The 16820-nt window shown below is 47.8% G+C and overlaps 1 protein-coding gene across 1 annotated transcript in view; it reads left to right on the top strand.

Moving 5' to 3' along the window:
• The first annotated feature begins 994 nt into the window (after positions 1-994).
• The window catches only part of SLC23A2 (solute carrier family 23 member 2), a 53693-nt gene continuing 37867 nt past the window's right edge, over positions 995-16820 (top strand). Inside the window, exon 1 of the mRNA XM_027736635.2 lies at positions 995-1108. The gene's annotated coding sequence lies outside the window, so the exon portion shown is untranslated. The remainder of the gene's footprint in view (positions 1109-16820) is intronic.

The following is a 16820-nucleotide window of genomic DNA, read 5'->3' as shown; positions in this document are numbered from 1 at the left end:
GATACTCCAGAACCATGTGGATGCAATTCTGTTCCACGTGCTCTGGGATGATCTTGCTTGGGCTGGACCTACTGTGGTCCTTTCCAACCTTATACATTCCATGTTTCTGCAGTTCTGTGACTTGTGCCTTTCTAGGATAAACCATTAATATGTCACCGTAATTTGAGATACTCCAGAACCACCTGGACACAACCCTGTTTCTTGTGCTCTGGGATGACCCTGCTGGAGCAGCGAGGTTGGACCAGTGACCTACTGTGGTCCCTTCATCCTGACCCATCCTGTGTTTCTGTGACTTGTGTCTTTCTAGGATAAACCATTAATACATCACTGTAATTTGAGATATTCCAGAATCATGTGGATACAATCCTGTTCCACAGGGATGATCCTGCTTGAGCAAGAAGCCTGGACCCACTGTGGTCCCTTCCAACCTGAAGGCATTCCATGTTTCTGTGGTTCTGTGACTCGTGTGTTTCTAGGATAAACCATTAATATGTTACTGTAAGTTGAGATATTCCAGAACCACCTGGACACAGCTCTGTTCCATGTGCTCTGGGACCTTGAGGTCCCCCTTCTATGGTGCCTTCCAACCTCACACATTCTGTGGTTCTGTGACTCCTGTCGTTCTAGGATAAACCATTAATATGTTACCGTAAGTCGAGATATTCCAGAACCACCTGGACACAACCCTGTTCCATGTGCTCTGCTGGCCCTGCTTCAGCAGCAAGCTTGGACCAGATGCCCCGCTGTGGTCCCTTCGACCTGACCCCTCTCCGACTGGTGCTTTTCTAGGGCAAACCGTTACCACGCTCCTATAATGTGGGGTTTTTATTAAGGAAACAGGGGAGCTTTTCCCCCGCGGAGCCGCGGGGCCGCCATGGCGGCCGAGCCCTGAGGGCGCGGGCCCGGCCATCTTGTCGGGGGGCGGAGCGGGGCCCGTCCCGCCCCGTGCTCTGCCTGCCGGGGCCGCCCGGCCCCGCCGCACTCGCCGCGGACGCCGAGGGGAGCGGGTGCTCAGCGGCCGCGGGGAGCGGAGCCCGAGGGGAGCGGAGCCCGAGGGGAGCGGAGCCGCAGCCCCAGCGCCATTGCCGCCCTCAGCCCGCGATGGCAGGTGAGCCCGTCCTCGCCCTCCTCCCGCCGCCGCCCGCCCTGGGGGAGCAGCCCCGCCGCGCTCTGCCGTCCCCGCCGCCCCGCGGGCTCCCGCCCGCTGGCAGCCCCGGCCCGGCCCCCATCCCCGCGCGGCTCGCCCCGAGCTCCCCGCGGGCCGGGGGCTCTCCCCGCAGCCTCCACCATGTTGCCCGGCCGCGGTTCACCTTGGCCGCGCGGCGTCCGCCCCGTCCGCACCTCCGTGCCCTGCCTTTCATTTCGTATTTCGCGTGCTGAATAAACCCTCCCGTGTTCGCTCTCCTGCGGGCTCGGCATCGCCTGCGGGGGCTGGGGAAGGGGCGCGGGGGGTGCCCGAGGTGGCACCTGCGGCGGGGTCACCTGCCCGGCGGGGCCGCGGGGGGATCGGTCCCCGGGTGGGGTGTCGGGGGTTCTCTGCCTTCCTTTGGCATCATTGGGGTTTTTTATTTGATAATTGGTTTTTTTTTTTTCCTCCTTTAATCTGAAACAAAATGGGTGGCAGAGCCGTGAGCTTGCAGATGGGATGGAGAAATGCAGGTTAATTCTCCCCTGGTCCTGAAGGGGTGGCCTCGCTCTTCCCTGATCCCGTTCTCGTGATACGCTTTAAAGGTTTTTTTTTCCCCCTCTTTTAATTATTTGTATGCCTTTTTCTTTTTTTCTTTTTCAGTGCACATCGAGGTAGTAAATATTTCAGTTTTCTGCTTTTGACTTGAAAGCCGCGTTCGATATCATGTGTGGTTTTCTTTTGTTTTAAGGTACATTTTGGGTAGAAATAAGTGATGTATGTAGCTCAAAAAAATGCCTGAACAAAGCTTGTTGAAAGCCTTTGATTAGATTTCCTCACTAGAATAACAACTAACAACCATTCCTGTTATTAGTGGCTTTTGCCTTTTCTCGGAAAAGCTGGGAATGAGGCAGAGGCTTTACAGTTTCATTCTTATCCCTTCATTTTGGAGCTGTCGGTGTCATTTTGGAGACGGGGGAGCCCAGCCCTGGGGGCAGTTTGGGTTCCCCTGGCCAGGTGAGTGCAGGCAGGGCTGACCCCAAAGGCAGCAGCAGCAGAGCCAGTGGAAGATTCTGGCAGGGAAGGGAAATCCCCAGATGTGTTTTAAGACAAGGTAAAGACCTTGCCTGTTAATTTTTTCCATCTTATCATTTCCCTCACACAGCTGAGTCTCACTACAGTTCAGTGCCAGGTAAATACAAGGTTTCCTGTTGCTGATGAGCTTTATTTTTCAATAAAAACACCAAATGCTGTGTTTTCACAGGGAGCTTGATATGTCTGTGTGTTCTCACTGCAGCACAGTGCTGCCAGGCTTGAGCAGGCTCTAAATTACCCAGTTTAAGCTTACAAAGTAAGCTGGTTTGGGTAGAGCTTTTCCTGGCAGGTGGGGTTTGATGCAGGCTGTAAAACGAAGTGGAGGAGCAGGACAAATGCTGGAGTGATGAGCTGCCCAGTGCCAGAGCCAGACTTAACTGCACACCTTGATCTGCCAGGTGATTTCACTGGATCAAGGATTATTGCAACAAGTAGCTCAGGTTAGCAAACTGGAAAATAATCCTGGAGATATGTAGAACAATTGGATTAGTAGTTGATGAGCTCTCACCACCCTACTCCTACCTCCAGTCATGATCCAGATAGCTGGAAATGAGAGCAGTATTAACCTGGAGATGCACTGAAACAAATTCAACCTTGGGCGAGCAAGGAGGTTAAACAAACCCCGAGATTTTTATCGTGGATTTAAACAAGCCTCTGGCATTAGTCAAAATGCCAGTAGGACTTAAAAGTGTCTTGTCAGAGCCCTGGGGATAAGAGGAGTTAACACTGGGATTCTCAGGGGTGTGTTGTGCTCTTACTGGGCCTTAACAGGCCGCATTCATATGGTTTAAATCCATGGCAGTCTGTCACCGGGCTGTAAACCCTGCCCTGAGCCAGGCTGAGCCTTGCTGAGCTGCTCTCTCGAGGCCCCCGGCTCTCACCGAAGGAGCAGGGTGGGAATGAGGTTCTCTGAGCAGGGGCCTGTTGCTCGTTCTGCATCTTCGGCACGGAAATAGATTGGAAGGGAAAACAGCTTTTCGAATGGGATAATTTGGACTGCAGGTTGATGGGTGTTTCCTTTGAGGACAATTTAAACAGCCCCCATCCATCACCCCCTCCCGGCCCTGCGATGACCCCCTCGGAGCTGCGACCCCTGGGTGGCTGCTCAGACCCCTGGGTGGCTGCTCAGCCGGGGATTAGCCCCTAAAAACCTTGTGTTTGTATGGAAAACCGCTTCTGTCTGGGGAATTTTTACCTGCTCCTGACCCTCCCTGAGCCCAGGTAGATCTCAATGTGCCTCCCTAAATCCGTACTGGGTGGAATCTGTGTCGGGGGGACACACGCTTTTTAAAGCTGCTGAAATGAGCATTTCTGTCTTCTGTAGTTTAGTCTAACAGGGAGTTGAGTTCCAGCGGAGAAACAAAAGTCGTATCTTTGTTGGTATTGTTTGGGTGGAGAAGCTGTTCTTCGGGGGGAGCTCGAGATAATGGCAGTGTTTGAGGATTATGTTGGTTTTTTTCCTAATAGAAAACTTTGACTGTGGATTTTCCCCACGTTGTTTAGAAGACTCGTTCGAAGATGCTGCATTTGTATGCAGTTGCCATTTCAAACGTTTTCTGCCTTCCATTCTGTCAGTATGTTTTGGGTTTTCATTGATTTTCTTCCTGGTGTAGCCAAATCTGCCAACTTCCTCCACGTGCTGGACTGTCCTGTAGTGCTGCGTGGCTTTGTTGTGCTGTGTAGGTTGATTGGAGACCATTGAAAACTAAAAGGGGGTAACTTCACCCATTCTCAGTGTGGATTCCTCTGCAGGGGGCTGTTAAGCTGCTCTGACGACCTGGTCCGACCTGCAGCATTTAACCTCTCCCAGTCCCGGAGTGCAGGGAAGCCACCTGGAACACCCCTGGGTGACAAACTGCTGTCCCACCCAAGGTGATTTTTGGAAGATCATTGAATCAGGGAATGGTTTGGGTTGGAAGGGACCTTGAAGTTCGTCTCATCCCACCCCCTGCCACGGGCAGGGACACCTTCCACTAGCCCAGGTTGCTCCAAGACCTGTCCAGCCTGGCCTTGGACACTTCCAGGGATCCAGGGGCAGCCACAGCCTCTCTGGGAATTCCATCCCAGCACCTCCCCACGAGCAGAGGGAGGAATTTCTTCCTGAGGAGATCTTGTTCCACTGTAGCTGTTCTTTGTGTGAACCACGTTAAGAAATCTCAAGCCCCGAAAGTTTCTGTGGGGCCATTTCTTCCGTAGATGTATTTTACTTCCAAACACTTTAGCATTTGTCCTTACTGGAGAAAATGCAGATGGCTGCACAGGGCCCTTGTACTTCCACTGAGGATGATGGTTTATATGTGGCTGGAAAAATGTATTTTTGTATCAAGTGTTGTTCTTTATGAAGCCTTAGTGGTCAGGACACTGACTGACAAATTACAGGGGGGTTTATTTTACTTAAAAGCTGCAGGAAAAAAATATTGACAGTTAGGATGAGTAGAGAGATGTGCTCCATGATGTAGGGAAGGCAGGAAGGAAACAAATGATTCCAGTGGAAGCTCTTGCCGTGGTCCCCAGCATTCCCGGGGTGTTCAGACACTGCCAGCCTGGTGGGGCTGCACTAAATATTTCTGTCAGGACCAGGGAGCACATTTGCTTTATGGCCAAATGTTTTCAGTTGTTGTGAACTGTCTCGGGACAGGCTTTCTTTGATGGCAGGAAAGAAATGTGATGGTGTTTGGCTGTTTTCAGGTTATGGGAAGGAAATGCTTGCTGTCTGAATGTTCTGCTGGAGATGGATCTAAATGGGGATTTCTTGCCACGGTAATTTGGCCATGAAAGGAGCAGAGCTACTTCTTTGGAAGGGGAACTGGGGTGTTGAGACATCTCTGGCAATTGGTGGGGGAAGGAAGGAGGAGGGAGAAACCCGTCTGCTAGTTCAGAAACCTCCTGTTCTAGTTTTATTTCTTCCTCTCAACATTAATCTTGACCATTTCTGTTGCCAAACAGCAACACGAGTGTGTGTGGCACCAGGAATTCCATGTGCCTGGTCATGCACGACCTGTCCCCTGCGGTTTCCTAACCCGAGGTGCTCCAGAGGGCTGATGAGCTTATTTTTTGGTCCTGAATGTTGTCATCAGTCTCGTAAATAGTGACTCATCCTTCTCCCTGTTCTGCACAGAGCTGTGACTCTTTTCCTGGCTGTGCTGTGGCCCCAGAGCAGGGTTGGGCTGCTGGGCTTGGAGAGCTCTGGGATGGTTTTGGGAGGGAGGAATTGGCCACCAGGGTCCCAGCCAGGCTGTGCTGGGGAGTCCCAGAGCACGATTTGGTTGTCTCTCCATCCTGTGTTGTGGGAGAGGATGGAAATTGGGTTCCTATCCCACAGCTCCTCTGCTGCAGAATGACTGGGCTTGAGGTAATCGTAAAACTACTATTTAATGGGTTTATAATTAGAAACTCAATGATCTAAATCTCCCTGTGTCTCAGTTCTCAGGCCAGAAGATGCAAGTGCTGGCTTAGGGAGGGGAATGCACTTAACCAACCAAGCGTCTGCTCTTTAAAATTTTATTATTATTTTTAAAAAGCAGCTTCAGGACAGAATAAACATTGTCCTATTTTGGTAAAAGGGAGTTTCACCAGAGTTCCTTCTCACCACATTCAGGCAACCAGGATATTTTATTCCTCCCCCAAAACCTGTGTTACTGTAATAATGTCGATGTGTATTGGTAAGAGAGTTACACGGAGGGAGGGCATGGCTGGGCTTTAACTTGCGTGTTTTGGAGACTGATCCATCTCTCTCCTTGGAACGAGGGATGTTTGCATCTTGAACTTGCGTCACCAAAACGCCTGAGAAAACAAGCCTTGTCTGAGACTTGTATTTTTAGGAGCAGAGGAGTCCAGTTGTAGTTGTGGAGGAGGAGCTGAGAGTGGCCACAAGGTACCTGGGAGTATCTGAGCTCTGAAAGCAACAACTAAGCTGGTTTCTGTGTGTTTGGATTTATCCAGCATTTCCCTGTTATCTCCTCGGTGATAAACGGGACTGTTTAAATTTCTCACCCACTTTACACTTGCTTTAGATTAAAACTGCTTGAAGGATGGGCTGGAATGAGTCTAAATGGTGATGGGGGGGTTGACTCACCATTATTTAGTTTTGACTGTTTGGAAATGTTCTGACTCACTGAACTGATGCCGACTGGCTCAATGTCCCCTAGTTTGCGATTTGGAATTTATTTTTAAATCAAACTATTGCAGGGCCTGTGTCGTTGCAACAGTTGGCTGAAGCATTTTGGGAATGCCTGGTAGCAGGAAAGTAAGTGAAAAGCGACTTCAGGGGGGGGTTTATGCCCTGACATTCCTGGGCATTAACCTCGGGTGGGGAGCTTGGAGTCCTTTGGGCTCTAAATGGAGCGACACATTTTAATTGGATTTACTCCTGTTTTGCATGGCCGTGAAATGGCAGCCCAAGGCAATAATGCCCGTTTTAGTGGTTTGCTGGCTGTTACACACCCGGGAGATTGTAAAAGTTAAGAGAATAAAGTGCAGCTTTAATAGGGAGGTGCCTTAAACACTAATGCTCTCGGCTGTGTTTATGTGCTGAGGTGGTTAATGTGCCTTTAGTGGATTTATCCCACTTTTCCAGCTCTCTGCAAGTCCTGTTCACCTGCTGTTAGCAAAGGGAAGGAGATGCTGGAGATCTTTGACCCCCAGAGCCTCCATCAAGCACATCTTTGCTGAGCACTCTCTTCTCTAGCCCAGAAGTCACCCTCTGAAGGGTTTCTATTTTTACTGATCTTACTCCTTTTATCCCTTACCTGGCTGGTCCTGTATTGAAGATGAAGCTCGGTGGTGCTGCTCTGCTGTGGTTTTCAAGCAGATAGTGTGTAAATGTTCTGAGCAGCATTCAAGGTCACAGAGGGGATCTCAGAAAACAGACACGTGACTCCCTGTCATGACTTTCACTTTTTATTTAGGAGCTTGGAAGGGGAATAAAATGCTGCACTGCAAAGTTTTTTTTTGTGTGCTGAATGAAGTGCAACTGTCTCAGGGCTAATAGCACTTAGTGGACTGTGCTGTGGGAAAGTTTAAATTTCCACGGAGTCTTTGAATCCCTATGACAGGAAAAAACATCATAAATTCTAAGTTTGCTCTGTTTATTATTTTCCCTTTGTGTGGAGAATCCTGCATTCAGCCCCTCACTGTGCCTGAGCAAAGGAAACACATCCTTGTTTTTGCAGCCTCTAAAGCACCAACCCTTCACAGGTTATAGCAGTTTTTTTCTCCCCCTCTTTTTAATTTTTTTATACAAAATGAATTGTTTCTGAAAGTTCACTAAATATTCCTGATGCAAGAAGCATTTGCCTGGTCGTATTTTAACAGAGTGGGAATTTTGATAGAAGCTGAAAGACTGTTATTTCCTGATAAGCATTTCATCATATAAAGGCAAAACCTAAAGAATAATTGGGACTGACAAGAAAAAACTGAAGATGCAGGTCTGGATTCTGTAGGCTCTGACTGCAAGACATAGTTGCAGTATTTTCATGCTGTTCTGTGTCCTTTCATATATGGGAAGAACAACAGTTACCAGTAGTTTGCTGATATTGGATGTATTTGCTTCAGTACCATTTCATTTTGTGTGGAATTTTGGGAGGTTCTGCTGAGCAGAATCGTTATTATCAGTATAATTTTACAGGGCTCTGGTCTGGTTTATTCAGCCTTTTAGACACTTTCTATCTGTAGTTTAGTTCAGCTGACTAACAGATGATTTTAAAGCTCAAATAAACCATTAAATGGCTGGATGAGTGAATGGATTTTGATATTTTTAATACCCAGGTGCCGGGGGGTTGTTGTGGTACAAGTCAGGATGTTTTCCTCGTCCATCTGTCCTGTTGGCAAATACCAGAAAAGGCAGAGGACGGGGGGACTGAGCTCTTCTGGAGTCGTGATCCTGCTCATAAAAACAGATGTAAAAAGCCACCCCTGCAGCAGGGGAAGAAAGAGCTGCTGTGATGGGGAGCCTTGGTCCTTGTAAACATCCCCTGCTAATGAGCTGCTCTGCCTTGGAAGGGATCAAACACATCTAATGCTTTTCAGGGAGATGCCTAATCAGGCACAATCGAATCAAGCAAAGCTGTCAATTAAGCCCTTCTATTAAATTTCTCAGAGTTATTAGAGCTCAGTATTATCTGAGCTCTCCTCCTTGGCTGTTGGGGTTTGGTAAAGATTTTATGATCAGTTTAACCCCAATTTTGGTTCTCTCTTAGGTGCACTCCATCTGCGTCGGGCTTTTCTCCTAATTATTCAAAGGGCAGAATGTGTGCTGAAATCATATTCCTCCAAACAGCAGCAGCAAAGAGACCTTGCATTTAGGCAATGCCAGTTAAGGAAGGATAATTGAGATAATTTTTTAAAAGCAGTGCTGTACACACATCTGCCAAAGAGCCCTGAAGGTGAAGCAACCAGTAAGGTACAACGTTAAACCCACAGTAAATTGGCTAAGAAAGGATTGATTTCCTGGCAAAAATCACGAAAAAGTATTTCACTAAAGTTTGCTTTTTTTGGACTTCTTTCTAAAAGTCTTGCTGAAAACAAAAAGTTTTCCTTCAGTAAACCATACATTGCATAAATATTATTGTAAGTACTGTGAACACTGCTAAAATATTATAATTCTCTGTGCTTTTCCTGAGCAGTCAGTTCGGTGTTGAGAGCACTGTTCCACTTCTGTCACTCCAGCTGCAGAATTCACTTAACCTCCTTTAACAGTCCTGTTGCTGGGAGGGATATTTAATGCATTAATATATATTTAATGCATTCTTAATTACCCTCTTACGCAGGGAGGAAAATGTTCAAAGCCACTGAGCTAAATTACCTCCCCCATCCCCGCATGGTGACACGGTGTGACGTACAGGTGGGGTGGCAGCTGGGTTCCAACAGGTCCTGGGTACCTCCTGCTCCACTGTAACCCCTGTGGATCCAGGGGATGGATCACATGATGTACAAATGCACATTTATAAGGAGTTGATGCTGGTTGCTGGGAACGAACCACTTCCACCTGAGCCTGCCTGGAACAGGAGCAGGGGAATCACCCAGCAAGCCTGGCTGAACACAGGCTCCATAAACACTCCAGGCTTGTTGGGAAATTAATAAATTAGTAATTGGTTGGCTTAACGTGTGGGAATCAAGTGCAGGGCTGCTCACAGTTGTTTGGTGTGTGGGCAGGGAGGAGGGAGGGCTGGGCTGGCTTCAAAGTCATTAATGGCAGTAATGACTTCATTTTTCCCTGTGGCTGTGGGAAACCAAGCTGTGCTTGGGGCCAAAGCTCCTGGGGCAAGCAGTTGGTCAACAGTTATACCAGTAGTGATATTAGCATCTATTACTGGTAATAAAATGAATAATAGCACCTGGTATTGATAGTGTAATTCATAATAGCACCTATTATTGGTAATATAATTAATAATTGCATCTGTTCTTGCTCTGTGGCACCAATAGATGATCTGCTTGTGCTCTGCCTTTTACCAGTTCCATCTGAAAATGATTCTTGTGCCATTTGGGAGTTTGGCTCCACGTAGAACTCCAGGGGCTCTAAATCCCAGTGTGGTGACATCTCACTCTGGGAAGGGCTCGGGGCAGCTGTGCCAGGATTGCACTCCCAGCAATCCTGGAGCCAGAGGACACCTTTCCTGCAGAACTGAGGGGACTGGGAACCCAGCAAAGCGCAAAAAGCACGTGGAAAAATCACACTGACTCTCCCCCTCAGCGCTTGGAAGCCTTGAAATGTTTCCTCTCCAAGTGGTATAAATTTGCTGATTATTCCCAGGAAAGATTTGGAAGTAATCTCGAAGGAGTGAAAGTTCACAGAGCAAGGAGGGCATAACTCTCCCAAGTGGATAATTAAAAAGAAAATTAAAAAGCGTGCTAAGTTGAGATTGACTTGTGGCCATGCTTTGAAGATTAAAAGGGCTCTTTTCCTTTGGGATGCAGGAGGTTGGGGTTGGTGGGAGCTGCTGGAGCACTTGGGCAGCACTGCAAAGCTGCATTTGCTGTTTGCTTCCTGAGCCATGGAAGAGATCCCAGGATCACTGCTCAGAAATAGGGGTCTCTGCTGTTTTCCTGCTTTTCTAAGACACTTAGTCTTGCAGCTGGAGTTTTTTAACCTGCCTGCTCACAGTGTAGTGCAGGGAGATTTTGAGGCGTCCAAGCAATTGGTTTATTGAATGCAAAACCCTGTGAATGACTTTGGGTAGAAATGTTTTGCTTTCAGAAAATGAAAATAACGGCAACTTCAGCAAAAGGATGGGACTTTGCACAGCCTGTAGCAAGATTAGTCTGCTGGAATTTTCTGTACAGGAATGTAGCCCACACTTTAGAAAGTTATTAGCACCAAAATCGAGAGAGAAAGCGGAAATGGGAGTGTGCAAACGAGGTGGGAACAGCAGTGGAAGGGTCCCTGCAGGTTGTTCCAAGCCCCATCCAGCCTGGCCTTGGACACTTCCAGGGGTGTCTGGGAATACAGGAAGGTAATGATGCCTTCAGAGCAGCCACTTCTCATGGTGCTCTGTTGCCCAATAAACAGGTTTTCTTTTGTCAGTTCTTACAGAAAAATGATTTGAGCTTTTGCCTTTAATTCCCAGCATACCTTGAGGTCCAGGAAAGATCTGGGATCTCACTTAGTTTCTGGATGTGGTGAATACAGTAGCAGGTCCCAAAAAGCACATTCCTTCCCCATTAATTTTGGAAGTGCTTTGATCTGTGCCTGTGGAGTGTAGGGCTTTGGCTTCAGTACCCTTTTGTTGTTGTTCCTCCTTGAAAATGATGCCTTACTTCTTGCCCAGAAATCAGCCACAGGTATTTTTGAAGGCACTTCCATCTTGTAATTAGTTTTTTACTTAGAACTGTTGGTCTGCTTTGAACATCTGGGTTCCTCTTATAAGGGTTTAAAAAGACACAGTTGCAGGAAAAGTTCTAATAAACACTGCAGTGGGAGCTGGGAATTAATTAGGATTTTAAGAACAGAAATTGGGGCACGAAGCTGGAAAAGTGGAATTCGCCTGACATGGATTATCCCCAGGTGTCCTTTCTCTGGGAGAGGGGGATGTACATTTGGGTGTGTGCAGGCAGGTACAAGGGGGGATGTGTCAGTAGGACCCAGGACTGTGCCTCACTCTGGAATTAACTGGGAAGCTTTCAAAGCAATTACAGTAATTCCTGCTGTATATTTGATTATTCAGCATTAGGGAAGAGCAGTAGATGGTTTCATATTAAAGCAGATCTTCTGGTAAGTGCTTTTTCAAGGAATTTGTAATTCAATGGATTTATAAACATTGCTCTAAGATCAAACTTAATAACTTAGTCTTACTGCTGCTCCCAGTTGTGGGTGGAAGTGGATCTATTTATTCTGCTGTGTGTGATGCTATTTTCTGTGTTTGCTGTATTATGTTTAGTGTGTTCTGGAGGACGTTCATGGGAGGCTGCTGATTAAATTGAAGCTGATGTAAAAGATTACATATTTGCTGTGGCTTTGGGAGGAAGAACACTTAAATTAGGAGATTGCTACAGAAATGTAATCAGGAGACTCATTGAGCTGTCAGAAATGAGGCCTCCTCCACCTCACCCTCCGGATGAGACAGGATGTTCTTCCAAGGAAGATGTGCCTCTTCTGACAGTGCTTGTGAGGCATCTGCCAGGCTGGGGCACTGAGATCATGGAGCAGGGAACCTGGGAGCAGTGTTCCAGGGACTGCATCACTCCTGCCTTTCTGGGAAGTGTTTTTCTTGTTCCTACCTGGACAGATGAAGGTTCGCAGGAGGGATTTGGTTTCCAGGTTTTGCAGTCACTGGGTCACATCATGATCACTTTAAGTGATGGGAGATACCCATTGTGTGCCACCCCTGTGCAGAGTTGTCAGTGCAGGGAACTTCAAAGAAGGGTTTTATCCTGCCTGAGCTCTGTAAAACTAGAGAAAATATCCTCAGAATAAATATTCCAGCTTGGAACATTGTCAATACTTCACCCATGTGTGCCTGACAGCAAACGTAATTTGGCTGGAGCACTTGGAAGTGTTGGTTCGTCCTCAAACTGAACACTGGGTATCTGAGAAGAAGGCAGAAAAATGGATTTTCTCATAATAATCAAAGTGAACTCCTCCTAGGAGTAACATTTCCAAGCAAGAGAAATGTTCCTTTTTGCATTTCTGATATTAAGCAGGTGATAAAAATGATGAGTGGCTGTGTCTGATCATCACAACAGAGCTCCCTGTGCTGAAGAAGAGCAAGATAAATTGTCTGCTGTGATTTCAATAAACACAGAGAGCTCTCAGCTGTTTATTCCCACCTGTCACAGCATTTTGAAATTTGAAGCTGCACTGTAAAATACTTCAGTGCTTCAGACAGTGGAGTTATATCTTGAATTCACCTCGAGCGTGGCTGTGATCCACTGTGAGGAATTTTAACCCCAAACTCCACAAGTAGATCTGTCCCAATATTGGTCATGGAAGCTGGGATTGAAGTGGAAATATCCAGATATTGGTTTATTTGACTTTAATCACTGAGTGTAAATGCTAAGTAATCAGAAATAAATTGTTTGAATGATGAAATTCTCCTCTCACTGGTGATGAATTTTGGAGCGATTAGTTTTAATTGCAAGGTAAATAGACAAGTCTTCTTTAATTGGATGCTTAAGTAATGTTAATTGCATTGAACTCAATTATACTTTGAACTGTGATATTCAGGGCAAGAAGCATTTGAGTGCTTGGCATTGTTTAATCCAACTGTTAAAAAAATTCTGGACATTGGAGTAAGAAAGCAAAAGTCGTTTTTCTTTCAACACCTAAAATTTTTCTCTTGCCATTGATCACTTAGTCCTGTGGCTCCCTGTGAACACATCAAATGCCTTGAATCTAAAATCATTCCCAGCATATTCCTGAAAAATATCATAGATCAGGGATCTTCAGGCAATGTGGGGACCTGCAGTCCATCAGTTTGTGTTTTGGGGTCTTAAGATATGATGATGCTTGTGTTAAGGGCTGTAAAAACTCTCCATGTTGAAATTTAGATGTTTGTGATTGTGAAAACACTTGGAATTCGGAATGAAAAAGTAAAGGGAAGAATCATTGGAACGGGAGCAAGTGGAGGAGGAAACTTTTCACCATCTCTTTGCAGTGGGGATTAAACGCTGGAACATCCGTGTGTTTGTGTGCACACATTGCATAAAGTGGAGATCCTTGGATTCCTTCCATGGATCCCAGCGAGGGATGAACCAGGAGCCTTGCCCAGGACAAGTATGTCCAAGATGAACCAGGAGCCTTGCCCAGGACAGGCTCCCAGTTCTCCGTGCCCTGTTCAGGCGTTGGTGCTCTGCTGCAGGAACAGGCACCCTGCGATTCCTGAGCCGCGGCCGAGGGACGAATCCCAACTTGTGTTTGGCTGCGGGGGCTCTGGGGCCGGGGCAGCTGGGCGGCTCCACACCTCTGGGTGCAGAAGGGGCGTTTCGGGTGCCCTGAGCTCGTCTCTGCCCTGCAGTGCTGGCTCCTGGCCGGCTCTCAGCTGGGTGCGAGCGGGGGAGGCACTGCCGGGACATTGGGGCAGGAGCTGCTCCTTGGGGCTGCTTTGTGCTGGTGTGCTCTGGTTATCACTTCTGTGTCAGTTGTAGACTGATGGTGTCTCATGAACAGTGCAGGAGATGATGTGTTTGGAGAGGTGAATCTGGTGAGGAGGTGGTGGAACTCGGTGGGAACTTGTGGCAGGGGCAGTGATGGGGTGAATTGTAAAGTTCAGAAGTGTGAGAGCAGCCTGAGGCAGTGCTGTGCTCCCTCAGAAGGGGAGATGGGTCAGGGAGAGAAGAGGATATGCGTGGGGAGGGACTGGACATCGATTATGGAATCATAGAATCGTTTAGGTTGGAAAAAAATCATCGAGTCCAACCATTCCTCCAGCACTGCCAAGGCCACCACTGAACCATGTCCCCGAGTGCCACATCTGTGTGCCTTTTAAACACCTCCAGGGGTGGTGACTCACCCGCTTCCCTGTGGGTGTTCCAGTGCTTGACAACCCTTTATTTATTTTCTGTTGGATTTGTTGTTTCCAGTCTCTCACTTCTTCCTGTGTCCCTCTGCATCTCACCCCTAACACTACACAGTTTTCCGCTGGGGAGGTGAGTGAGCCTGGCACAGTTGTGTTGGGTGCTTTCAGTTCCCGCCAGGTTTTGCATCACTAACCCTTGTCTTGGGAAAGAGCTTCGGGACCTGTGACCTCTCCAGAACGTGGCTACTGCTAATAAAAATATTTTCGTGCAAGTGCACAAGGGCAGCTCCTGGAGAGGAGAAAACCCCCGTCCAGCTCAGAGCTGGGGCAGCCAGGCATGTCAATATTTACGCCACTTGCATTTTGGGGGCTGGGATTTCTCCCTGCTGCAGTCTGTGTCAAAGCCCGGAGGCTCCCCTCGGGTTCCTGCCATGCTCGGGGCTGTTTGCTTTGCGTAAGCCCGGCGGAGGTGTGGAGGAACCGTGGAGTAACCGGGCTGTGTGTGCAATAACCCCACGTGTGTAACTGTGTGTGTGCAATAACCCCACGGGTGTAACTGTGTGTGTGCAGTAACCCCACGTGTGTAACTGTGTGTGTGCAATAACCCCACGTGTGTAACTGTGTGTGTGCAATAACCCCACGTGTGTAACTGTGTGTGTGCAATAACCCCACGTGTGTAACTGTGTGTGTGCAGTAACCCCACGTGTGTAACTGTGTGTGTGCAGTAACCCCACGTGTGTAACTGTGTGTGTGCAGTACCCCCACGTGTGTAACTGTGTGTGTGCAATAACCCCACGTGTGTAACTGTGTGTGTGCAGTAACCCCACGTGTGTAACTGTGTGTGTGCAGTACCCCCACGTGTGTAACTGTGTGTGTGCAATAACCCCACGTGTATAACTGTGTGTGTGCAGTACCCCCACGTGTGTAACCAGGTGTGTGCAGTAACCCCACGTGTGTAACTGTGTGTGTGCAATAACCCCACGTGTGTAACTGTGTGTGCAGTACCCCAGGCTGTACCCGGCTGTGTGTGCAGTACCCCAGGGGTGTAACTGTGTGTGCAGTACCCCAGGGGTGTAACTGTGTGTGCAGTACCCCAGGCTGTACCCGGCTGTGTGTGCAGTACCCCAGGCTGTACCCGGCTGTGTGTGCAGTACCCCAGGGTGTACCCGGCTGTGTGTGCAGTACCCCAGGGTGTACCCGGCTGTGTGTGCAGTACCCCAGGGTGTACCCGGCTGTGTGTGCAGTACCCCAGGGTGTACCCGGCTGTGTGTGCAGTACCCCAGGCTGTACCCGGCTGTGTGTGCAGTACCCCAGGCTGTACCCGGCTGTGTGCAGTAACCCCGCGTGGCCGTGTGTGTCCCTGCCCGGCGTTGTGTAACCGTTTGGGATTGGCCACACCGCAGTTACACAACGTGGGGAGCCCCGCCGCTTATAAAAGCGCTCCCAGGGAATGTCTCCATCCTTCCCGGCCGCGCCTCCCTCTGCTCCCTGAGCTGGGAGCGCTGGGGGCACCTCTCCACGACTTGGGTTCTGAGGTAAGACCTTGGGACTCACAGAATTGCAAAAATTCAGCTGCTGTAGTGTCAGCATTATTAATCTGAAAAACCTGAGCTTGTCTGTTTTAATAACTTAAGTCCTCAAATCTTTAAGATGCTGAAATGTTTCATTTTAAAGTGTTTATCGCTGTCTGCTTTTAAAATGTTTATCACTGGAAACGCAGAGTCAAAAGTGTTTCCCCTCTGTCCTGTTTACATGTAAACTTCTCCTTCCTTTTAACTTTTAAAATGGGAAAAATTTATGTGAGGTTTATGTAGTAAAAGGGAGATTTTAAGAAAGCTTGAGCACGGAAGTGCAGCCTCTTGGTTAGTTTTTGGAAGTTCACTGAATTCCAAATCTTACTAAGTGATGTTAAATGGAAGTGAAATATTTATTTCTGGAGAAGCCTAATAGATAATCAGTGTAAAACTTTCCCAGTGTGTGACCAGCTGCTGGGTTTGTGTTGCTCACTGCACTCAGTTCTCTTTCAGGAGTGAGGACCTGGTTCAAAAGTAACTGTAGAAATCAGCCTTTGGGAAGGAGCTTCGTACCCAGAGTTGAAAAAGTTGGCACATGACCCCGATTTGCTTAATAAATGGAATTTTTCCTAGATGAGCCTCTAACTTCACCTTTGTTTTAATGTGATTAAAGTCCTGGAAAGAAGGGAGCTTTCATCAAAGTGCCAAGTGCAAGTACAAAGCAAGCTGAGAAAGGACCCAGTGTGTGCTCAGGTTGCTTTGAGGGCCGTGAAGGAGCTTAACGAGCTGTGTATTAATATCCATAATAACGGGGAGGTATCGGAATGCTCAGGTTATTAATTCTCCCCAGGGACACTGCGAGGACTCCATACCATTATAAATCAGATTAATGTGCCATACACTCTGCTGGGCTCCAGGTAGGACTGTAGAGTTTTGTAAGGAACAGTGATACAGGATTTCATTCTTATTCCCCAGGAGTGTCGTTGCCACCCAGAGAACTCTGCAGGTGTCAGTTCAGAGCAGTCACTTGATAACAGGCTCTAAAATCGTTATGTCCTAGATTTTCCTTGGAATTCCACTTCTTTGGAATTTATCTCAGTGCTTCAGCTGTGTCCTGCTTTCATGGTCAGACCT

The sequence above is a fragment of the Pipra filicauda genome, unplaced genomic scaffold, assembly GCF_003945595.2.
Source record: "Pipra filicauda isolate LSUMZ 115617 unplaced genomic scaffold, ASM394559v2 scaffold364_size791107_pilon, whole genome shotgun sequence".
NCBI lineage: Eukaryota > Metazoa > Chordata > Aves > Passeriformes > Pipridae > Pipra > Pipra filicauda.
This window is presented reverse-complemented; position numbering and strand designations above follow the sequence as displayed.